At 45.4% G+C, this 17,253-nt stretch overlaps 1 pseudogene; it reads right to left on the bottom strand.

Annotated features, from left to right (window-relative positions):
* Positions 1-9,681, bottom strand: part of LOC127922403 (protein ELFN1-like) — a 20,288-nt pseudogene extending 10,607 nt beyond the window's left edge.
* Between the last annotated feature and the right edge of the window lie 7,572 nt (positions 9,682-17,253).

Raw genomic sequence — 17,253 nt, 5'->3', positions numbered from 1 at the left:
TAGGGAGTAGTGATCACTGCTGAGGTGTGGGAGATCTAGAGAGGGACAGAGAGTAGGGAGTAGTGATCACTGCTGAGGTGTGGGAGATCTAGAGAGGGACAGAGAGTAGGGAGTAGTGATCACTGCTGAGGTGTGGGAGATCTAGAGAGGGACAGAGAGTAGGGAGTAGTGATCACTGCTGAGGTGTGGGAGATCTAGAGAGGGACAGAGAGTAGGGAGAAAGTGAGAGAGATGAGAGAGTCGGGCGAGAGAGTAGGGAGAGAGGAGAGAGAGAGAGAGAGGGAGGTGAGTGAGAGTAGAGAGAGAGAGGTGAGAGATTAGGGAGAGAGAGAGACAGAGAGTAGGCTGAGAAAGAGAGAGAGAGGACAGAGAGTAGGGAGGGAGATCTAGAGAGGAGAGAGAGAGAGAGAGAGAGAGGGAGAGAGAGAGAGAGAGTGAGAGAGAGAGAGAGAGAGACAGAGAGAGGGAGAGAGAGAGAGAGAGTGTGGTTAGAGAGAGAGATGAGAGAGTGAGTAGAGAGAGAGTGAGATGAGAGAGTAGGGAGAGAGAGATGAGAGAGTGAATAGAGAGAGAGAGAGTGAGATGAGAGAGATGTGAAATGCCAGTAGCTCAGCCCCCAAATGTCTCCTCCTCATCTGAAATTAGAAAGATGTGAACACCTGCAAATCGTGATCTCACCAAAAGATCAAAGTTCCTCGTGAGTCATATGGTCCCATAGCATTACATACATCTGTCCATCAGAGATAAACATCAACACAAATACCTACGACAACCCTCGTAACCCGTAGGAACAGCTTCACGTGACATCATCATGCACGCACGCACACACACGACACACACACACACACACACACACACACACACACACACACACACACACACACACACACACACACACACACACACACACACACACACACACACAGTGTGTCAGACTGGCCCCAGACTGGACTCCAGCCAACACACGCCCTCTCTGACAACATTCCAACAGGTCGGTTGGAACAGGTTCCAAAAGGTACCGATTGGATGGTTCCATCCGGAACATTTCAAGCTAGCTGTGGATTGGCTTAAGGCACATTCTGAACTCTGTAACACACAACCCTTAGAGCCCGTAGGAACAGCTTCCCCTGGGGGCTCACCTGTTTCACCTTCATACTAGGCTTGTTGTTCAGATCAGGGTAGGTGGGGCTGATGCTGATTGGGTCCTCCGGAGACATTCCAGAAGGGCAGTCGTCAATCCGCAGGAGAGTACGGTGGGAGGGTCGTAAACTCTGACTGAACAATGATGTTCGGAAAAGAGTTGCTACCGTCGTCGGTACACACCTACAACAACAATAATAATCATCATCATCTTAATCCTAAAAATAACCACAACAAAAATCATACAAATATTTTCATAAAAGTAATCATAGAATCATACCAATAACAATAACAATAGTGAATTTGTAAAGCTCATTTCCCACACGCTCAATGAACGTAGAATATAACATGATGTAATGTGTTCTAACTGCAATGAACGATATACCGTTACTATGACAACCTACTATGATGGCCTACGCTGTCATGGCAACATACCAAATGTATTTCTTCTTTCTTTAACGTTTACATATCTTGGAAATATGATTGCTGACAAGCAAAACATTTTGGGACAACATCAACAACGGACAAATTAAACAAATACCAAAAGATAGTTCATTTTAGGTTGGGATTTTTTGTCAAACATTTTTTTTTAAATGATAATAATCATGATATGTTTTAGTCGACACACCATATTGAGCATGTGTAGAGCGTTGCGTGTCGCAGGCATCCTGGGGTTCTGACTGAGGAGGCTGTAGCCTGAAAACCCGGCCGGAGTATCACACACCATCCTCTCGTTGGTCCTGGTCGGGAACACAGTCACCAGTGTTTGGGTCAAAACAAGTTCAAGGCAGTGAATGTAGGAAGTCATTTTAATTTACATTTAAAACATGGGAAACACTTTTTAAATAAATAGTTTATACTTTTCAGTTTATTGACAAGTCATTGAAAATAGATTGAATATTCAATTTTGCTTCAAATTGTGCTTTTTTACCTGTTGGGGAAGACCAACTTGTTATTTTTACCTGTTGGGGAAGACCAACTTGTTATTTTTACCTGTTGGGGAAGAACAACTTGTTATTTTGGCCTGTTGGGAAGACCAACTTGTTATTTTTACCTGTTGGGGAAGACCAACTTGTTATTTTGGCCTGTTGGGGAAGACCAACTTGTTATTTTTACCTGTTGGGGAAGAACAACTTGTTATTTTGGCCTGTTGGGGAAGACCAACTTGTTATTTTTACCTGTTGGGAAGACCAACTTGTTATTTTGGCCTGTTGGGGAAGACCAACTTGTTATTTTTACCTGTTGGGGAAGAACAACTTGTTATTTTGGCCTGTTGGGGAAGAACAACTTGTTATTTTTACTTGTTGGGGAAGACCAACTTGTTATTTTTACCTGTTGGGGAAGACCAACTTGTGCTTTTTACCTGTTGGGGAAGACCAACTTGTTATTTTTGCCTGTTGGGGAAGACCAACTTGTGCTTTTTTTACCTGTTGGGAAGACCAACTTGTTATTTTTTTGCCTGTTGGGGAAGACCAACTTGTTATTTTTACCTGTTGGGGAAGACCAACTTGTTTATTATTTTGGCCTGTTTGGGGAAGACCAACTTGTTAACTTGTGCTTTTTACCTGTTGGGGAAGACCAACTTGTTATTTTTACCTGTTGGGGAAGAACAACTTGTTATTTTTACTTGTTGGGAAGACCAACTTGTTATTTTGGCCTGTTGGGGAAGACCAACTTGTTATTTTTACTTGTTGGGGAAGACCAACTTGTTATTTTTAACTGTTGGGGAAGACCAACTTGTTCTTTTTTACCTGTTGGGAAGACCAACTTGTTATTTTTGCCTGTTGGGGAAGACCAACTTGTTATTTTTACCTGTTGGGGAAGACCAACTTGTTATTTTGGCCTGTTGGGGAAGACCAACTTGTTATTTTTACCTGTTGGGAAGACCAACTTGGGCCTGTTGGGGAAGACCAACTTGTTATTTTGGCCTGTTGGGGAAGACCAAATTGTTATTTTGGCCTGTTAGGGAAGACCAACTTGTGCTTTTTACCTGTTGGGGAAGACCAACTTGTTATTTTGGCCTGTTGGGGAAGACCAACTTGTTATTTTGGCCTGTTGGGGAAGACCAACTTGTTATTTTGGCATGTTGGGAAGACCAACTTGTTATTTTGGCCTGTTGGGGAAGACCAACTTGTGCTTTTTACCTGTTGGGGAAGACTGCCAACCAGCGTAGAAATCCCAACAGCTCACAGGAGCAGTTGAACGGGTTGGTGTAGAGTTCACACGTCGTTAATCTACCGAGCCCCGTAAACAAGCCTCCGTCCAGCACCTGAATCCTGTTCATGGAGAGGTCAATGTTCTCTATGTTAGGACACTCCTCAAAGGTGTTGGGGGTGACTGCCTCGATCAGGTTGGCCTGTAGGTAGAGGTACTGCAGCTTCCCCAGGCCTCTGAGGATTCCCTCTGTTAGGTTCCTCAGACGGTTAAACCCCAACTGCAGCACCTGGTAGGAAAGATAAGGTAAGAGAGGGTAAGGTAAGAGAGGGTAAGGTAGGAAAGGGTAAGGTAAGAAAGATAAGGTAAGGTAAGAAAGGGTAAGGTAGGAGAGGGTAAGGTAAGAGAGGGTAAGGTAGGAAAGGGTAAGGTAGGAAAGGGTATGGTAACGTGAGGTAAGGTACTGTGATGTAAGGTAACGTGAGATAAGGTGATGTAAGGTAAGGTAACGTAAGGTAACGTGAGGTAACGTGAGGTAAGGTGATGTGAGGTAATGTGAGATAAGGTAACGTGAGGTAAGGTAACGTGAGGTAAGGTAACGTGAGGTAAGGTAACGTGAGGTAAGGTACTGTGAGGTAAGATAACGTGAGATAAGGTGATGTAAGGTAATGTGAGGTAAGGTGAGGTAAGGTAACGTGAGGTAAGGTAACGTGAGGTAAGGTGATGTAAGGTAACGTGAGGTAATGTGAGATAAGGTGATGTAAGGTAAGGTAACGTAAGGTAACGTGAGGTAACGTGAGGTAAGGTAACGTGAGGTAAGGTAACGTGAGGTAAGGTAACGTGAGGTAAGGTAACGTGAGGTAACGTGAGGTAAGGTGATGTGAGGTAATGTGAGATAAGGTAACGTGAGGTAAGGTAACGTGAGGTAAGGTAAGGTAACGTGAGGTAAGGTAACGTGATGAGGTAAGGTAACGTGAGGTAATGTGAGATAAGGTAACGTGAGGTAAGGTAACGTGAGGTAAGGTAACGTGAGAAAATGGTAACGTGAGGTTAGGTAACGTGAGGTAAGGTAACGTGAGGTAAGGTAACATGAGATAAGGTAACGTGAGGTTGAGGTAACGTGAGGTAACGTGAGATAAGGTAACGTGAGGTAAGGTAACGGAGGTAACGTGAGATAAGGTAACGTGAGGTTAGGTAACGTAAGGTAACGTGAGGTAAGGTAACGTGAGATAAGGTAACGTGAGGTAACGTGAGGTAACGTGAGATAATGTAGATACGGTGAGGTAAGGTAACGTGAGGTATGGTAACGTGAGGGTAAGGTAACGTGAGGTAAGGTAACATGAGGTAAGGTAACGTGAGGTTAGGTAACGTAAGGTAATGTGAGATAAGGTGAGGTTAGGTAACGTGAGGTTAGGTAACGTGAGGTAAGGTAACGTGAGGTAAGGTAACGTGAGGTAAACATGGTAAGGTAACGTGAGGTAAGGTAACGTGAGGTAATGTGAGATAAAGGTAACGTAAGGTAATGTAACGTGACGGTGATGTAAGGTAATGTGAGGTAAGGTAACGTGAGGTAAGGTAACGTGAGTTTAACGGTAACGTGAGGTAAGGTAACGTGAGGTAACGTGAGGTAAGGTAAGGTAATGTGAGGTAGTAAGGTAGCACGAGGTAAGGTAGCGTGAGAGGTAAGGTAGGTGAGGTAAGAGGTAAGGTAACGTGAGGTAAGTGAGGTAAGGTAACGTGAGGTAAGGTAACGTGAGGTAAGGTAACGTGAGATAAGGTAACGTGAGGTAAGGTAACATGAGGTAACGGTAAGGTAACGTGAGGTAAGGTAAGGTAACGTGAGGTAGGTAAGGTAACGTGAGGTAAGGTAACGTGAGATAAGGTAACGTGAGGTAAGGTAACGTGAGGTAAGGTAACGTGAGGTAAGATAACGTGAGGTTTAGTTAACGTGAGGTAAGGTAACGCAAGTTAAGTTAGCGCGAGGTAAGGTAGCGCAAGGTAAGGTAACGTGAGGTAAGGTGAGGTAAGGTAAGGTAACGTGAGGTAAGGTAAGGTAACGTGAGGTAAGGTGAGGTAAGGTAAGGTAACGTGAGGTAAGGTAAGGTAACGTGAGGTAAGGTAACGTGAGGTAAGGTGAGGTAAGGTAACGTGAGGTAAGGTGAGGTAAGGTAAGGTAAGGTAACGTGAGGTAATGTAAGGTAACGTGAGGTAACGTGAGGTAACGTGAGGTAACGTGAGGTAACGTGAGGTAAGGTAAGGTAACGTGAGGTAAGGTGAGGTAAGGTAAGGTAACGTGAGGTAATGTGATTGAAGGTAATGTACCAAATGACACACTTCTCCCTACATAGTTCACCAGAGCCCCAGGAATCACTGTGATGTTCAGGACCAACCTGTAGGTTGAACTGGGCCGAGAAGGCTCCATCCTCCACGTACGAGATCTCGTTCTTGGTGAGGTTGAGGTACGTCAGGTTCCCAAAGCGGCTGAGCGATGAGAAATGGATACTCTTGATCTTGTTCTCGTTGAGCCTCAGGTCCACGATGGTGCTGTTGAAAGCAGACTTTATTTGAAGTTTAAAACTTGTAAAAACACACTTTACAACAGAAAAACTGAGGAAGGTCAACAGGTTGATACAGGTCCTTCTCTTCTTCACATTTACAGTAAAACATTCACACGACAACAAGTAAAACCCAACTAGAAGTAAACATAGACGAACAAAGGAAAATAAAACAGCACAGAATGCCTAAACAATGCCTTCTGCCTGGGGATGCAACATTCCCGTAACTTTTCCCAAGTTTCCCAGGTTATCTAAAAACAATCCCAGTTGGAATGTTTCTGGAATCAGTTGGGAATAAGCAGGAAATCTGGGGAATCCAATTGAATCAAATGCGTTTAAATTAAAATAAGAAAATGCATTCAAGAACAGTTAACTGGACAATAAAACATATTAATAACACAAATTATGTTTAATGAACCAAATAAAATCACTGATTTAAAACCCCCCTATCTCTGCCATGGTTACCTGTTGATGTGGGCAGGGACCCTATCTCTGCCATGGTTACCTGTTGATGTGGGCAGGGACCCTATCTCTGCCATGGTTACCTGTTGATGTGGGCAGGGACCCTATCTCTGCCATGGTTACCTGTTGATGTGGGCAGGGACCCTATCTCTGCCATGGTTACCTGTTGATGTGGGCAGGGACCCTATCTCTGCCATGGTTACCTGTTGATGTGGGCAGGGACCCTATCTCTGCCATGGTTACCTGTTGATGTGGGCAGGGACCCTATCTCTGCCATGGTTACCTGTTGATGTGGGCAGGGACCCTATCTCTGCCATGGTTACCTGTTGATGTGGGCAGGGACCCTATCTCTGCCATGGTTACCTGTTGATGTGGGCAGGGACCCTATCTCTGCCATGGTTACCTGTTGATGTGGGCAGGGACCCTATCTCTGCCATGGTTACCTGTTGATGTGGGCAGGGACCCTATCTCTGCCATGGTTACCTGTTGATGTGGGCAGGGACCCTATCTCTGCCATGGTTACCTGTTGATGTGGGCAGGGACCCTATCTCTGCCATGGTTACCTGTTGATGTGGGCAGGGACCCTATCTCTGCCATGGTTACCTGTTTATGTGGGCAGGGACCCTATCTCTGCCATGGTTACCTGTTGATGTGGGCAGGGACCCTATCTCTGCCATGGTTACCTGTTGATGTGGGCAGGGACCCTATCTCTGCCATGGTTACCTGTTGATGTGGGCAGGGACCCCTATCTCTGCCATGGTTACCTGTTGATGTGGGCAGGGACCCTATCTCTGCCATGGTTACCTGTTGATGTGGGCCCCTATCTCTGCCATGGTTACCTGTTGATGTGGGGGCAGGGACCCTATCTCTGCCATGGTTACCTGTTGATGTGGGCAGGGACCCTATCTCTGCCATGGTTACCTGTTGATGTGGGCAGGGACCCTATCTCTGCCATGGTTACCTGTTGATGTGGGCAGGGACCCTATCTCTGCCATGGTTACCTGTTGATGTGGGCAGGGACCCTATCTCTGCCATGGTTACCTGTTGATGTGGGCAGGGACCCTATCTCTGCCATGGTTACCTGTTGATGTGGGCAGGGACCCTATCTCTGCCATGGTTACCTGTTGATGTGGGCAGGGACCCTATCTCTGCCATGGTTACCTGTTGATGTGGGCAGGGACCCTATCTCTGCCATGGTTACCTGTTGATGTGGGCAGGGACCCTATCTCTGCCATGGTTACCTGTTGATGTGGGCAGGGACCCTATCTCTGCCATGGTTACCTGTTGATGTGGGCAGGGACCCTATCTCTGCCATGGTTACCTGTTGATGTGGGCAGGGACCCTATCTCTGCCATGGTTACCTGTTGATGTGGGCAGGGACCCTATCCCTGCCATGGTTACCTGTTGATGTGGGCAGGGACCCTATCTCTGCCATGGTTACCTGTTGATGTGGGCAGGGACCCTATCTCTGCCATGGTTACCTGTTGATGTGGGCAGGGACCCTATCTCTGCCATGGTTACCTGTTGATGTGGGCAGGGACCCTATCTCTGCCATGGTTACCTGTTGATGTGGGCAGGGACCCTATCTCTGCCATGGTTACCTGTTGATGTGGGCAGGGACCCTATCTCTGCCATGGTTACCTGTTGATGTGGGCAGGGACCCTATCTCTGCCATGGTTACCTGTTGATGTGGGCAGGGACCCTATCTCTGCCATGGTTACCTGTTGATGTGGGCAGGGACCCTATCTCTGCCATGGTTACCTGTTGATGTGGGCAGGGACCCTATCTCTGCCATGGTTACCTGTTGATGTGGGCAGGGACCCTATCTCTGCCATGGTTACCTGTTGATGTGGGCAGGGACCCTATCTCTGCCATGGTTACCTGTTGATGTGGGCAGGGAAAGCTTCATAAGGGGGCTGGTTCTTACCTGTTGATGTGGGCAGGGAAAGCTTCATAAGGGAGCTGGTTCTTACCTGTTGATGTGGGCAGGAATCGCTTCATATGGGGGCTGGTTCTGGCTGCAGATAGCCAACCACACGAAGCCCTTCTCCCCCTCAATCAGCCAACAGTCGCCCGTCACCGTGGGAAATTGGATGATTGACAGTAGGGCAAAGCCATAGAGGAAGGCAAACCAACTGGTCGCCGACAACGCCACCGAAACCCCGCCCACTCTGTTGTTAAACCCCGCCTCTCGGGGTTGTGTTGGCGTTCCGATGATGACGTCCATGTTGTTGATTATAGTTGTTTTTGTTGATTGATTTTGTTTATTTATCCAGGTTAGCGTCACTGCGAGGAAGAGAAGTGTAAAGAATGATGATTGTTACTACAGTCCAATTTCCACATTGGCATGGATTAATAAAGTCTTCTCCTCTTCTCGTTGAACCTATCCAACGAGCACCTTGTGCCCCGTGATCTCCAGAGCTATACAGCCTTTACCGATGTCAGCTGTCCACTGTGTCGTTAGTCCACCCGGCAGTAGAAGGCAGGGTTGGGTTGGAAGGAGAGAGTATTGTTGGCCCTTCCTAGTTTTTGTCTCAGGTTAGTCCCACACACAATAAAGGAAGGTTTTAAAAGGAACTCGTCTTTCTCTCAGGTTAGTCCGTAGGAAGGACACAACATCTTTTTCAGTTGCGGACCCATTCATTTTTGGGGGGAGATGGTCCTCTGATTGGTCTGGAGGAAGGATGGGTCCTCCTTTGATTGGTCCGGAGGAAGGATGGGTCCTCCTTTGATTGGTCTGGAGGCTGGACGGTCCTCCTTTGATTGGTCCAGAGGAACGGAGAAGAGTTAGAGGGAAGTACCTTGACGTAACTCATTGGACAGAGTCTCCACACCTTTTATTTATGCACTTTGCTTAGATTGACAGATCAATCTGAGCCTCCATTTAGATTGACAGATCAATCTGAGCCTCCATTTACATTGAGAGATCAATCTGAGCCTCCATTTAGATTGAGAGATCAATCTGAGCCTCCATTTAGATTGAGAGATCAATCTGAGCCTCCATTTACATTGAGAGATCAATCTGAGCCTCCATTTACATTGAGAGATCAATCTGAGCCTCCATTTACATTGAGAGATCAATCTGAGCCTCCATTTACATTGAGAGATCAATCTGAGCCTCCATTTACATTTCTGTTCATGTTTTCCACAGTGTGTGAGAGTCAGGGATGACGAGGACAACCTCTGGAGCTACATTTGTCTGTGGTCCTGGGGACTGTCGTCAGGGAGACAGCTGAGTATGGCTCTGTCCTTTTCCTCCCATCTGATTGGCTGTTTCACCATTTGATGTTTGGTCTTCGGGAACCCTGATTGGATCTCTGTCTACTCTCCTGCCTCCTCATTGGTGGTTCATAGGTTGGCCAGAAACTGGAGAGAAAGGAGAGAGAGTAGGTCAGACAAACTTCAAAATTGGGGAAAAAAACAAACAAATGATATCTTAAAAGGGAATACATGTTTTCCCCTCTACTGATGTATAACATCCTAACTTAAATTTGCTTCAGAATCAGAAACAAGGTTTCAATATTGCTGTCCATCAATGACACACAAACACATTGAGTGATCTTGAGAAATCTTTACAAATGGATGGGTAAATGTTGCCCTGACAGTTGGTAGAATTTTATTTTAAATGAGTCCCAGCTGTAATGGCTGCCAAAGATGCCTCCCGACAAGTAATAACTCTGGCTGCGAAGACTTTTATATATATTATGTATTCATTATGTATTGATACATGTTGAGTAGGTTGTGTAGAGAGATCGTATGTATTCATTATGTATTGATACATGTTGAGTAGGTTGTGTAGAGAGATCGTATGTATTCATTATGTATTGATACATGTTGAGTAGAGAGATTGTATGTATTCATTATGTATTGATATATGTTGTGTAGAGAGATCGTATGTATTCATTATGTATTGATACATGTTGAGTAGGTTGTGTAGAGAGATCGTATGTATTCATTATGTATTGATACATGTTGATTGTAGGTTGTGTAGAGAGATCGTATGTATTCATTATGTATTGATACATGTTGAGTAGGTTGTGTAGAGATCGTATGTATTCATTATGTATTGATACATGTTGAGTAGGTTGTGTAGAGAGATCGTATGTATTCATTATGTATTGATACATGTTGAGAGAGATGTATTGTGTATATGAGAGATCGTATGTATTCATTATGTATTGATACATGTTGAGTGGTTGTGTAGAGAGATCGTATGTATTCATTATGTATTGATACATGTTGAGTAGGTTGTGTAGAGAGATCGTATGTATTCATTATGTATTGATAATGTTGAGTAGGTTGTGTAGAGAGATCGTATGTATTCATTATACATGTTGATTGATACATGTTGATAATGTTGAGAGAGATCGTATGTATTCATTATGTATTGATACATGTTGAGTAGGTTGACTGTAGAGAGATCGTAAAATAAAAAAGAGAGATCCCTTTGAGATTTGAAGGAAGTCAAACGTGAAGACCGTGCTGGAGGTCTGTTCCTTCTTACAAAACATCAAGAACAACAAGACTTTAACTAGCGACTGTTCCTTCTTACAAAACATCAAGAACAACAAGACTTTAACTAGCGACTGTTCCTTCTTACAAAACATCAAGAACAACAAGACTTTAACTAGCGACTGTTCCTTCTTACAAAACATCAAGAACAACAAGACTTTAACTAGCGACTGTTCCTTCTTACAAAACATCAAGAACAACAAGACTTTAACTAGCGACTGTTCCTTCTTACAAAACATCAAGAACAACAAGACTTTAACTAGCGACTGTTCCTTCTTACAAAACATCAAGAACAACAAGACTTTAACTAGCGACTGTTCCTTCTTACAAAACATCAAGAAGAACAAGACTTTAACTAGCGACTGTTCCTTACAAAACATCAAGAACAACAAGACTTTAACTAGCGACTGTTCCTTCTTACAAAACATCAAGAACAACAAGACTTTAACTAGCTGGTGCTCTTACTGTTCATCTCTGGTGCTGTTACAAAACATCTCTGAAGGGACAAGACTTTAACTAGGACTGTTCCTTCTGTTACAAAACATCTCTGGTGCTGTTACTAGAAGAACAAGACTTTAACATCTCTGGTGCTGTTACTAGGGACTAACCTTCATCTCTGGTGCTGTTACAAAACATCTCTGGTGCTGTTAAGAAAATCTCTGGTGCTGTTAAGGGACTTTAATCTCTGCTGTTACTGTTCCTTCTGTACAAAACATCTCTGGTGAGAAGAACAACCTTCACTCTCTGCGTGTTCCTTCTTACAAAACATCAAGAACAACAATCTCTGACTTTAACTAGCTGTTACTAGGGACTTCATCTCTCTGTTACAAAACATCAAGAACAACCTTCATCTCTGCTGTTACTAGGGACTAACCTTCATCAGAACATTAACCCACATCTCTGGTGCTGTTACTAGAAATCTTCATCTCTGGTGAGTTACTCAACCAAAACCCATCAGAATCTTCATCTCTGGTGCTCTTACTAGGGACTAATCTTCATCTCTGGTGCTCTTACTAGGGACTAATCTTCATCTCTGGTGCTCTTACTAGGGACTAATCTTCATCTCTGGTGCTGTTACTAGGGACTAATCTTCATCTCTGGTGCTGTTACTAGGGACTAATCTTCATCTCTGGTGCTGTTACTAGGGACTAATCATCTCTGGTGCTGTTACTAGGGACTAACCTTCATCTCTGGTGCTGTTACTAGGGACTAATCATCTCTGGTGCTGTTACTAGGGACTAATCATCTCTAGTGATGTTACTAGAGACTAACCTTCATCTCTGGTGCTGTTACTAGGGACTAATCATCTCTGGTGCTGTTACTAGGGACTAACCTTCATCTCTGGTGCTGTTACTCAGGGACTAATCATCTCTAGTGATGTTACTAGAGACTAACCTTCATCTCTGGTGCTGTTACTAGGGACTAATCATCTCTGGTGCTGTTACTAGGGACTAATCTTCATGTCTGGTGCTGTTACTAGGGACTAATCTTCATCTCTAGTGCTGTTACTAGGGACTAATCATCTCTGGGACTAGGGAGGGTTAGGGGGAGGGAGGGAGGGAGGGAGGGAGGAAAAGGCCCAGATAGAGATGGAGGGAAATTAAGAGATAGAGACAGATTGCTACACTGCTTACCCACTGTAGAATCTGATAGAACAAAATGTGAAATAGAAAGTGTGTGTGTGGGGGGGCGCTACCAGCCACTCAGCACAATCTATAATTGATGGTGAGACTTCCTCCTACGTAGCATGAGACAAACTACTACACTGACTGCTACCAGCCACACACACACACACACAGAGAGAAAGGGAAAGAGAGAGTATAGAGAGAGAAAGAGAGAGAGAGAGTATAGAGAGAGAAAGAGAGAAAGGAGAGACATAGTATAGAGAGAGAGAGATCAAGAGAGAGAGAGAGAGTATAGAGAGAGAGAGAGAGAGAGAGAGAGAGAGACAGAGTATGGAGAGAGAGAGACAGAGAGAGACAGAGTATGGAGAGAGAGAGACAGAGTATGGAGAGAGAGAGAGAGAATAGAGAGAGAAAGAGAGAAAGGGAGAGAGAGAGACAGAGTATAGAGAGAGAAAGAGAGAGAGAGAGAGAGAGAGAGAGAGAGAGAGAGAGAGAGAGTATGGAGAGAGAGAGAGAGAGAGACAGCGTATGGAGAGAGAAAGAGAGACAGCGTATGGAGAGAGAAAGAGAGAGAGACATAGTATAGAGAGAGAAAGAGAGAGAGAAAGAGGGAGAGTGTGAAATATCACAGTGTGCCATTACAGCAGCAAGATGTGTGTCCTGTCGCCACAAGAAAAGGTCAACCAGTGAAGAACAAACACCACTGTAAATACGACCCATATTTATGGTCATATTTTTGACCTTTTGTATTTTAACCATTTGCACATCGTTACAACGCTGTATATATATATATATATATATATACCCCATAATATATATAATATTCCATTTGTAATGTCTTTATTCTTTTGTAACTTCTGTGAGTGTAATGTTTACTGTTAATTTTTATTGTTTATTTCCCTTTTGTATATTATCTACTTCACTTGCTTTGACAATGTTAACATATGTTTCCCATGCCAATAAAGCCCCTTGAATTGAATTGAGAGAGAAAGAGACATCAAGTGGTCAGTTAAAATTGGCAAAAAAAACACACATTTCTTTCCACAGGGCCGTGGGGTGAGACAGGGATGCAGCTTATGCCCCACCCTCTTCCACATATACATCAACGAATTGGAGAGGACACTAGAACAGTCTGCAGCTTAAGCCCCACCCTCTTCCACACATATATCAACGAATTGGCGAGGGCACTAGAGCAGTCTGCAGCACCCGGCCTCACCCTACTAGAATCTGAAGTCAAATGTCTACTGTTTGCTGATGATCTGGTGCTTCTGTCTCCAATAAAGGAGGACATACAGCAGCACCTAGATCTTCTGCACAGATTCTGTCCAGACCTGGGCCCTGACAGACCTGGGCCCCGACAGACCTGGGCCCCGACAGACCTGGGCCCCGACAGACCTGGGCCCCGACAGACCTGGGCCCCGACAGACCTGGGCCCCGACAGACCTGGGCCCCGACAGACCTGGGCCCCACAGACCTGGGCCCCGACAGACCTGGGCCCCGACAGACCTGGGCCCCGACAGACATGGGCCCTGACAGACCTGGGCCCTGACAGACCTGGGCCCCGACAGACCTGGGCCCCGACAGACCTGGGCCCCGACAGACCTGGGCCCCGACAGACCTGGGCCCCGACAGACCTGGGCCCCGACAGACCTGGGCCCTGACAGTAAATCTGGTGTTTCAAACATTGCAAGTATAAATTCCATCTAGACATCGTTGCCCTGGAGCACACAAAAACATACCTTAGGCTAAACATCAGCGCCACAGGTAGCTTCCACAAAGCTGCGAACGATCTGAGAGACAAGGCAAGAAGGGCCTTCTATGCCATCAAAAGGAACATAAAATGTAACATACCAATTAGGATCTGGCTAAAAATACTTGAATCAGTGACAGAACCCATTGTCCTTTATGGTTGTGAGGTCTGGGGTCTGCTCACCAACCAAGAATTCACAAAATTGAGTCTCTGCATGCAGAATTCTGCAAAAAATATCCTCTGTGTACAACGTAAACACCAAATAATGCATGCAGAGCAGAATTAGGCCGATACCCACTAATTATCAAAATCCAGAAAAGAGCCATTAAATTCTATAACCACCTAAAAGGAAGCGATTCCCAAATCTTCCATAATAAAGCCATCACCTATAGAGAGATGAACCTGGAGAAGAGTCCCCTAAGCAAGCTGGTCCTGGGTCTCTGTTCACAAACACAAACACACCCCACAGAGCCCCAGGACAGCAACACAATTAGACCCAACCAAATCATGAGAAAACAAAAAGATAATTACTTGATACATTGGAAAGAATGAACAAACCCCCCCAGAGCAAACTAGAATGCTATTTGGCCATAAAGAGAGAAGAAACTGAGCTGCACGTCCTAATGTATGCCCATAGACACTTATTTCCCTCAGATATAACAGACCCACAAAGAATTCACAAACAAATCCAATTTTGATATACTTTTGATACTTGCAATAACTGGGGACATGGGCTGGGAACCCTGTGAGGTGAGATGGAAGGTGTGTATGACAATAACATGGGCTGGGAACCCTGTGAGGTGAGATGGAAGGTGTGTATGACAATAACATGGGCTGGGAACCCTGTGAGGTGAGATGGAAGGTGTGTATGACAATAACATGGGCTGGGAACCCTGTGAGGTGAGATGGAAGGTGTGTATGACAATAACATGGGCTGGGAACCCTGTGAGGTGAGATGGAAGGTGTGTATGACAATAACATGGGCTGGGAACCCTGTGAGGTGAGATGGAAGGTGTGTATGACAATAACATGGGCTGGGAACCCTGTGAGGTGAGATGGAAGGTGTGTATGACAATAACATGGGCTGGGAACCCTGTGAGGTGAGATGGAAGGTGTGTATGACAATAACATGGGCTGGGAACCCTGTGAGGTGAGATGGAAGGTGTGTATGACAATAACATGGGCTGGGAACCCTGTGAGGTGAGATGGAAGGTGTGTATGACAATAACATGGGCTGGGAACCCTGTGAGGTGAGATGGAAGGTGTGTATGACAATAACATGGGCTGGGAACCCTGTGAGGTGAGATGGAAGTCGTGTATGACAATAACATGGGCTGGGAACCCTGTGAGGTGAGATGGAAGGTGTGTATGACAATAACATGGGCTGGGAACCCTGTGAGGTGAGATGGAAGGTGTGTATGACAATAACTGGGGACATGGGCTGGGAACCCTGTGAGGTGAGATGGAAGGTGTGTATGACAATAACATGGGCTGGGAACCCTGTGAGGTGAGATGGAAGGTGTGTATGACAATAACATGGGCTGGGAACCCTGTGAGGTGAGATGGAAGGTGTGTATGACAATAACATGGGCTGGGAACCCTGTGGGAACCCTGGTGAGATGGAAGGTGTGTATGACAATAACATGGGCTGGGAACCCTGTGAGGTGAGATGGAAGGTGTGTATGACAATAACATGGGCTGGTGAAGACCCAATAACATGGGCTGAAACCCTGGTGAGATGGAAGGCGTGTATGACAATAACATGGGCTGGGAACCCTGTGAGGTGAGATGAAGGTGTGTATGACAATAACATGGGCTGGGAACCCTGTGAGGTGAGATGGAAGGTGTGTATGACAATAACATGGGCTGGGAACCCTGTGAGGTGAGATGGAAGGTGTGTATGACAATAACATGAGCTGGGAACCCTGTGAGGTGAGATGGAAGGTGTGTATGACAATAACTGGGGACATGGGCTGGGAACCCTGTGAGGTGAGATGGAAGGCGTGTCTGGTGAGACTTTAGAATAGACTGTTGGAGATGCCAACCACCAGAGTAGCTAGTAAAGTTTTTCAATGGGATCTATCCATAGGGAGAGCCTGGGCAACTGAAATGTCTGATCTATTTCAACAGTCTGACTGTGAACATCTGTACGAAAACCATATTAAGGGAGGCATAGATATTATTAACACAAAAACTGTCGACGCAATATGAAAAAACTGGGTGAAGGAGATTTAGTCATGAACCAAAAATTGAGAACCTTTTGATCGATTAAGGGTGAATTGGTGTGTGAGAGATATTATGTTTAACCTTTCTTAAACAAGAGATCGCTATGTGCGACAGGTCAGATCAGGTCAGAGATCGCTATGGGACAGGTCAGATCAGGGACACTGCCTCTGAAACAAGAGATCGCTATGTGCGACAGGTCAGATCAGGGACACTGCCTCTGAAACAAGAGATCGCTATGTGCGACAGGTCAGATCAGGGACACTGCCTCTGAAACAAGAGATCGCTATGTGCGACAGGTCAGATCAGGGACACTGCCTCTGAAACAAGAGATCGCTATGTGCGACAGGTCAGATCAGGGACACTGCCTCTGAAACAAGAGATCGCTATGTGCGACAGGTCAGATCAGGGACACTGCCTCTGAAACAAGAGATCGCTATGTGCGACAGGTCAGATCAGGGACACTGCCTCTGAAACAAGAGATCGCTATGTGCGACAGGTCAGATCAGGGACACTGCCTCTGAAACAAGAGATCGTTATGTGCGACAGGTCAGATCAGGGACACTGCCTCTGAAACAAGAGATCGCTATGTGCGACAGGTCAGATCAGGGACACTGCCTCTGAAACAAGAGATCGCTATGTGCGACAGGTCAGATCAGGGACACTGCCTCTGAAACAAGAGATCGCTATGTGCGACAGGTCAGATCAGATGCCTCGGAAACCGGACGGTGTTGTGGGCGAAATGGAATTGGAAAGACGATGTAATTATGGTGACCTCGAAGAAATAGAAAATGAAAATCTGTTTTTATCCTCTATTGCCCTTTCTACCTCA

The sequence above is a fragment of the Oncorhynchus keta genome, unplaced genomic scaffold (genome assembly GCF_023373465.1).
Source record: "Oncorhynchus keta strain PuntledgeMale-10-30-2019 unplaced genomic scaffold, Oket_V2 Un_contig_2558_pilon_pilon, whole genome shotgun sequence".
In the NCBI taxonomy this organism is placed as follows: domain Eukaryota; kingdom Metazoa; phylum Chordata; class Actinopteri; order Salmoniformes; family Salmonidae; genus Oncorhynchus; species Oncorhynchus keta.
The sequence above is the reverse complement of the archived record's forward strand: the minus strand, read 5'-3'. Positions and strand labels throughout refer to the sequence as shown.